Genomic DNA, 8,645 nt, shown 5'->3' on the forward strand with positions numbered 1-8,645 from the left:
CTGATATTCACGGTCCACTCGTGAAATGGTCGTACGCGAAAATCCCCACTTCATCACTACCTTGGAGATGCTGCGTCCCATCGCTCGTGAGCCGACTACAACACCACCTTTAAAAGTCACTTAAATCTTGATAACCTGCCATTGTAGCAACAGTAACCGATCTAACAACCGCTCCAGACACTTGCTGTTTTATATAGACGCTACCGACGGCAGCGCCGTATTCTGCCTTTTGCATATCGCTGTATTTGAATATGCCGGCCGCGGTGGTCTAGCGGTTCTAGGCGCTCAGTCCGGAACCGCGCGACTGCTACGGTCGCAGGTTCGAATCCTGCCTCGGGCATGGATGTGTGTGATGTCCTTAGGTTAGTTAGGTTTAAGTAGTTCTTAGTTCTAGGGGACTGAAGACCACAGATGTTAAGTCCCATAGTGCTCAGAGCCATTTTTTGTATTTCAATATCCAGTTTCTTTGGCGCTTTAACGTAGTTTGCGTATAGCGAGCGAGAGAATATGAAAATCTTGAGCGTGTATTTGAAAGTGTTGCATGTTGCGTAAAACCCATTGGTAGGGGCAGCTGAATCATCCCACATAAAGCTGAACTGTTAAGGCATATAGTGATGCAAGAGTCAGTTGAGATTAACTCTGATTAAATTTTTTAAATTTTACCAGTACATTGATGGATGCAGCAATAATTCTTTCATAGTTTGAGAAAATAGTTCGGATCATTCGCATTTAGAGTGTTGGTCAGATTAAAACTGATGTGTATAGAAAGTACAACCTTCCATCTTCAGACCCAAGCCATCCCCTGCTTTACGTCTCAACATCATAAATGTGTTCAGCCGATTATTCTGCCGAGTGCATCTGTTCATGACTGCGTCACAGTCTTACATGTCTGGTTTGATGATGTCGTAATGTCTGAAGAAACTGAAAAATAATCATTCATTTCTATTTTTCTCCTCAATAAACAAGCATAAACTTTTAGACGAAGAATGGAGTGGTATTCAAATACACGTGAACTCGTCGTCATTTCTGTGGACTTTCCCACTTGAAATTTAGATACGCTTTAATGTCATGAAAGTTTCAGTGAAATTCTCTACCTTCAGCTTTGCGATTTGAAGCGTGAAAATAATTACGCGTGAAGTAAAATATGTCTGTGAATGATTAACAAACTCGGATTGCAAATGTGCTCCACCTGCACACAGCCAAACTTCATCATATCACACCGTCGAGCCCCAAACGCCGAAACGCGCTACCAGACGCCAAAACAAGATTTCACGCGAGGCTCGCCAAAACTGTTGTGTCTCTTCAAATACGCTACGCAGGCTACGCTGTATGGCTGGTCGGGACCTGATTGGCACACTAAATCGGAATTCTGAGAGTTTTTGTTAAACACCTTACAGACTGTACCGAAGACAGACTGTTGGTAGCAATCGATAAGTAGATACAGAAACGTTTCTTTGCAGAAAATCTGCGGTGAATAACAGGCGAAATAACTGAATAGTGAAATTTGTAAACGTAGTCAGCAAATTTGAACCTTCCGGTTGTTCTTCACGCGCAGACTGCACGCGGACTAGCTCATTATCAGCGGGCGCCGGCTCCCATGGCTGGGCTGTCGGAGCGCCCGCAGGTAGAGGCGACACGAGCCGGTTGACCGGCCGCATCTCGCGTCCCACCCCCGCACCGCGCTCCGCCCAGGACCGCTGTTGAAATTATCGGCTGTGCCCGGCTGGGCGCGAGCAGAAGAGGGGGACACGCCCCTCCCGACGAGATCGGAACCCCCGATGCGGGCCCGGCCACACGGAATTACTTTTTTTTACGCTTTCGCCTCGCCGACCGGCGCTATCTTAGGTCCATAAAAAAAGGAAAGTTTCTAGCGCCCCCTGCCCCACTCTGTGGGCGCGCTATCAGATGGAGCTCGGCCATTTGTAAGGCGCGCGTTATAATATAGAAAGTGTGTCATTAAGTGAGTGCGAGTCGGGGGTAATTAGCGAGATAAGGGCGCTGTCCACCCCGCTAATGCGCGGTCGTCCCGCCAGATAGTGCAGCATCCCACACGACGGAGGGTTGGAGGGGGGTAGGGGCGGGCGCTCGCTTGTCGGCGGCGCGCCTGGGCCGCGGGTCGCCGGCTGTCGTCTCGTCAGTCACGGGCGTGCAGAGCGACGCGTCGCCACTCCTCTAAACGGCGCCGTGGCAAGGAAATTTAGTATTTGTCCTCCCGTCGAAATCGACTTCATTAGAGACTGGGTTAGTATGGTGGGAGGAAATGATTGCGACCCGTTGTCGGAAGAAGCATTCTGACTGCCGCATGAAGTAGTTTATGGTAAATTGTGGAAAACGTAAATTTGAACCCTGTACCGCCTTCCCCCTCTCTCTCCCTCTTTCCTCTTTCCCCCTCGACTATGTCGTAACAGCCTCTGCCAGTATGCTGCGGTAAACTTGACTGTAATAATTAAAATTGTGTGTTTGCGTGGGACTCGATCCTGGGACCTTCGCCTTTCGCGGGTAGGTGGTTTACTAGCTAAGCTATGTAAGCACGCACTTGTCCCATTTTGTATCCCCAAAGAGAAAAAGAAAAAAGATACAAAGGGATAAACAGGAAAAGGTACTCGAAAGCGCTGCTGGAAAGTAAAAGAATTGTACTGCAAGAGAGACTGACATACTATGAAGTAACCCCTATTTAAAGGGGAGGACGGGAGTAGTAAAGAAAATCGTGATTACAGTCGCTGTAAGAAAATACTCATAAAGTGGTGAAACACAATAATTTTTAAGCAGTTGCACTATCTGTTGCATGATCTTGTCCAGACCCACAGAAACTTAGAATGCTCCTCTTCTTTACCATCGGCAATGGCACTGCTTCAATGCATTATATTTATTGATGTGATCTAACTGGCGTCTAGCAATAACCGTATCACGATATCCTGCACGTTACCGTCGTAGAAAGAGAAGAATGAAATGTTAATGTGTACAAAAATCATTTTTCAGATCCAAAAGCATCCCGGATAATGAAGTTACATTGTTCTATAGTCTGTATTTTCTCAGGAAGGAAGCAAGTTTAAAGTTTAACGCCCCATCGACAGCGCGGTCTTCCGAGAAGGAGCACAAGCTTGAATTACGAAAGGATGGAGGAAGGAAATGAGTTGGAATCTTTTCAAAGGAACCATCCCGGCTTTTGCATGGAGAAATTTAGGGCAATCATGGAATTATGATAACCGGGCGGTAATCTGAACGGTCGTCCTACCTAATGCTGGTCCAGTGTACTAACCACTGCGCTACAGCTTCGTTACATACAAGGTTTCTCTAAGGTGTCGTCAGATGCATTTTCTCTGGTGTTTCGGCAACCTCGAGCGCGTAAAATACCGGTTTATAAATCGTCTTGTTTATAATGGGGAACAAATGGACCCTTTCCGCCGACACAGTGGGTCGTATGAAAAACGTCATGAGCAGTATTTGTTTCGGCTGATTCTAGCTACACGTTGCGAAAACTAAATTGCAAATATCTGCAGAAACACATTGGGTCCAACGACCCATACGAGAGACAGCAGGTAAACCTTCTGAGCTATTATCTATGAAATTTGTTTCGAGCGAGAGAAGACTATACGACATGATACATTGGACTGTACGACGAAGTGTGAAAATACTTGCTAAATAACGTAGTTAAAGCGGACAGGTCCTAAATGGACGTTGCCGCGCAACAAGAGTTTCCCGCTTCGCAGCCGGGGTTTCAGACAGCGGCGCCTGCCGTAGCGCAGTAGACCACCCGGCAGACGCCGTCACTCCGGGAGAAGACGGATGGCTGCGACTCCTAACTGCGAGCATCGCCGAATATTTTGTAAACAAATCATGAAAAAATTAAATCACGGAAGGACAAAGTTAGGCATGGGTAAGTAGGGCGTACCGTACTAGAGTATTAAATGACAGATGATAGGTGCACGCCAACAATATTCTTTTTGGCAATTTCCAAGAATGATTGCATATCGAAGTCGCTGGGTCCAAACGATACATATGGAAAGTGCGTTCGGAAAGCGAGCATGCGACCCTAGTGGCGGGCTTTATGAGTATGTTTACGTTGGTCACTACAGCAACGACAAAAGAAAAGCGTTACAAAAATACTTGTAATTGCAAAGGAGACGACTTACCTTACTCATCGTCGGTGTTGTCGTCATGTGAAAGTCCATTACGGTGGTCTGGACGGATAATTTGGAAGAGTCGAACCATGTATTCTTCCTGGTACTCCTTCCTTTTCCGCACTGTCCGCAACGAAATTGTAACGGTATTTCAGCATCGAAATTGTTCTTACCAAGTTTTACACACTTTGCACCACCAAAGTCTACATAGTCCTTTCTTTCCTCTTCCGGTAGTACTCTATATTTGCGATTAAAAGTCGAACAATTTTCTACGATGGATAAAACTGGAATTAGATTCTTCCATGTGAGAGAATCCCCCGAAGAAACGTCAAGAACACGAGACATCCCACTCACTAACGACATAAATCGTCTATGTTTCCTTAGCATGTCACAAATAATTCACGGAGGTATGTAATTTAGAGCAAGTAAGGGGACGACGGAAAACACACAAAAATGTCGATCACAAATAATTGATCACAACGCCCGCCAGCTGAGTCACATGATCGATTTTCGAACACACTTTCGATATGTATCGTCTGAAGCCAGCGAGTCCCATAGGCAATCATTCTTGGAAATTGCCTCCTTTTTTACGAAATTGAGGTAATTTTCTGCTAAATTTGAGCACAACTCTACGATGAGATAAACACTATTTGTTTACTTTTTTCTAGAATTTTACGTTCTTACGTATCACTATAATTTCCAGCAAGAATAAGGAAATCTACAGCAGAATATAATTTTTCACTGCTTATTTGACTGGTTAACTCGGGATATCAGCCAACAGGCAGCGTCGTCCTCAAAGAACGACTCAGCAAATTTCGTACTCATCGCCTTACGTCTCCCACTTGTCATCCGAGCCTTAAGATGTTGATTAAGGAACTTTTTGAAACGTTGGTGAAATATGTCGCCGCTACTCGGCTGATAACAAGAAATGCATTCATCAGTAAATTAAATTTGGTGTCAGTCGCAAATATTCCGGTTCCATAAAAGTACTGAGACACTTTTTTATCTTATTCTTCACAATAAGAAAGACTGACATCGTTGCCGATACTATGTACTTGTTAAGATACACACTACGATAGTATTCGCGTTAAAACCCGCTTGTCTTGTTGATTGTGCGATTTGACTCATATTTCGTTTATCAATGACCTGTCCTAAATTTGAAAAAAAATAGCTTGAGTTGATTTAAAGATATTCCAGGTACTGTATTCCACACTGATAGCGTTCTATTCAGGCCGATAGTTCAAGATGCTAGATACAAATGGCTTATGTGAGTCTGAAACCTCTTTTGATGATCATAATAGTTACAAGTACTTGCCTGTCTAAATTAAAATAGTGATCACAAAATTAAAACTGTACACTCCACATAATGACTAATTTCTACGTTACAGACTGGGTGACCAGAGTAATTCCTGACAATATGGCTCTGAGCACTATACGACTTAACTTCTGAGGTCATCAGTCGTCTAGAACTTAGAAATAATTAAAGCTAACTAACCTAAGGACATCACACACATTCATGCCCGAGGCAGGATTCGAACCTGCGACCGTAGCGATCTCTCGGCTCCAGACTGTGGCGCCTAGAAACGCACGGCCACTCCGGCCGGCAATTCCTGACAATAGTTATAATACTTTTTTCAAACATAAAATCTTAGTAGTTGAGAATGAAACTTAACAGAAATCATGAATTTTTCATTTCTTGTGAGACACAGATGGTATACTAAAAAAAATTTAAGGGTGTTACTGCTCTTGAAAGAACCTTAACACTTCTAAGGCACATCCGTGCGTATCACGAAGAATTAGATACCTGCAGAACAGGATTTGCCTTAAGAAAGAGACTTCACTCTTTTCAGCGCGCAGTCCGCTGAAATGCTGCTTCCTCGCGCGTTAAAGCCGCGTGTTAAGCAAAAAGTTTAGAAACTGAACCACCCCAATTTGCCTTGCGGATCGACTCAAATCCTTAATCTCGCATTACGTCTTTTCTAGTTTTCCAAAACCACCAGAGGCTGCTCTGAAAAGTTCGCAGTGGGAAAAAACCCTTGCATATAGTTATGCGTTTGAGAACAAATTATTTCTCCTAGGACAAGAGCAGATACTTAAAACTTCCCTCTAATCGTTACTACAGTTAGAAATATCCCAGTAAGACTGTTTATTAAGAATTTAAGACTGTTTATTAAGAAATTTTAAGTTCACGCAAAGCAGGACAATGAGGGGCAAGACACTTTTCTCCCACGGCCTCTGTTGGCGCCAGAGACAGCTTAGTATTTGTTACGTACCGAAGGGCACTTTGTTTACCTGCCGCACCTGATGTGGCAGCCTCGTCTCATTGTATTGGCTTGCCCTCATTTGCCGATAATCCAGCATCAGTTCAAATAAAAACCAGTATCAGTAACGGACATCAGCCTCCCGACTGCTGACTTTCAGTCGAAATACAGTTGACTGGAGTTCTTAATAAACTGATTCTACGAGCTCGATGAAATTACACTGTGTAAGGACTGACTGCGACATTAGCCCAATAGTAAGTGGAGCACACTGATGTAGGCCCTTGCAAAAGTGGCCGAAACGTACGTCTACAAAAAGAAGTTACGAGGTGGTAACACATCGGGAAAAGTTTTGTTGAAGGTGAAAACCGTTGCGAAAGCCTCTATCGAACACAGTCTGAAAATGTTTTGAGTATTATTAAGACTTCAGGCAACATGCCTCATAAAACTAATCGCGAAGAATGCAGTAGCCAGACTGATATTCGTTCAAATAATCCTCGGGAAGTGCAGCCCACCCACGAAGGAAGTAGCTTAAAGACTCGTTCGAGTGATACATGTCTATTCCTAGTCAGTGTGGGAACCGTTCCAGATAGGGTTGGTAGAGAGAGCCCAAAGAAGGCCAGCGCATTTCGACACAGTGAGCGTGAAAGCGTCACGGAAATGCTCGAAGAACTCCAGTGGAAAAGGGTACAGGGGAGGCGTTATGCATCAAGGTGTGATGTACTGTTAATCCTGAGAGCATAGGTTCCTAGGAGATTCAATCCATATATTGCTTTCTCCTAAGTATAACTCGCAAAAAAGGCAGTTTAGTCTGGCCTGCGGAGTACTCATGTAGCTGTACAACTCTAAAACTTTTAACATTTATTTCTTAAGACGAGGAACATTTTTATTATTGATGTGTTAAAATTAAGTCTTTATGACGAAAAGTACAAGACGCAACATATGGATAAAATAATCAAACGTAATCCTGAAACTGTACTTAGTTTTCGTCCTCGTGTGAGAACACAGAGTGACAATTATTGAACTATATGACATAAAATCGTCATATATTCTGATTGGTTTTCGTTAGGACATTCAAACTGTACGATTGGCCGCGGGTCACGATGGAAATTAGTTTGAAATGACTATGGTTTGGTTAACCAACGAAACCCACTTTTATTTGGATAGGTTCGTCAATAAGCAAAAATTGGCGTGTCTGGGGGACTGAGAATCTGCAGTTCGCGATCGAGAAGTCTCTTCACCGTCAACAGGTGACAGTGAGGTGTGCGATGTCCAGTCACGGAGTAATCGGTGCGATATTCCTTGATGAGACGGTAACTACCGAACGGTACCTGAAGGTTTTGGAAGATGATTTCATCCCCATTGTCCAAAGTCCCTGATTTCGACAAGATGTGGTTCATGAAAGACGGCGCTCGACCCCATCGAAGCAGTAGACTGATGTCCTGGTGGAGTACTTTGTGGACCACACTGTGGTTCTGGGATACCCGAAGGCCATTGGTATGGGCCTCGATTGGCCGCCCTATTCTCCGGATCTGACAATAGGCGACTCCTTTCTGTGGGTCTGTGTTAAAGACAAGGTATACAGCAATAACCCCAAAACGATTGCTGAACTGAAAACAGCCATTTAGCGCATCGATGTTCCGAAACTTCAGTGGGTCATGCAGAATTTCGATATTCGTCTGCGCCACATTATCGAGGATGATAGCAGGCATATCGAACATGTCATAACCCAAATCCGAATATCTGCAGTGACGCTTACATGTTGACTGAAGCGCGTGTGTACGCCGCCGTTTGTATCTAATTTACGTTTTTTCATATTGTTGAATAATTCTCACTCTATATTTACATGACTTTGTGGAACCAATTAAAACGTAAGTATGTGATCCACATGGCCGTCTAATAACTGAAAGCGATTCTGTGACAGTTCGGAACTCACGGGTGTCTTTAAAGAAAAGCCTCGGAAGTGGGCGCCTTATTTGCGGGCAGTGGTGTCGACGCGTTTGCGACCCATTGCGCGATTTTGTTTCCGGCGTGCAGAAGTGCGATAGCGCACATCAGCCCGCCGCATTACCTGCCAGCGCGGGCGGCTCACGCATTTGCTCCCCTTGAAGCAGAGCGCTCCGCCCTCCACTAGCCGAGATTTAGTGGAGCGCCGGCGGCGAGAACGAGAAAATAAGCAGGCCTCTTGATAAAGTGCACATTAAAAATGAATCTCTTCTCTTTCTGGCCTGTTCCGTATCTCGGTTTCTTTTCTCAATTTCGCGCC

The sequence above is a fragment of the Schistocerca americana genome, chromosome 5, assembly GCF_021461395.2.
Source record: "Schistocerca americana isolate TAMUIC-IGC-003095 chromosome 5, iqSchAmer2.1, whole genome shotgun sequence".
Lineage (NCBI taxonomy): Eukaryota > Metazoa > Arthropoda > Insecta > Orthoptera > Acrididae > Schistocerca > Schistocerca americana.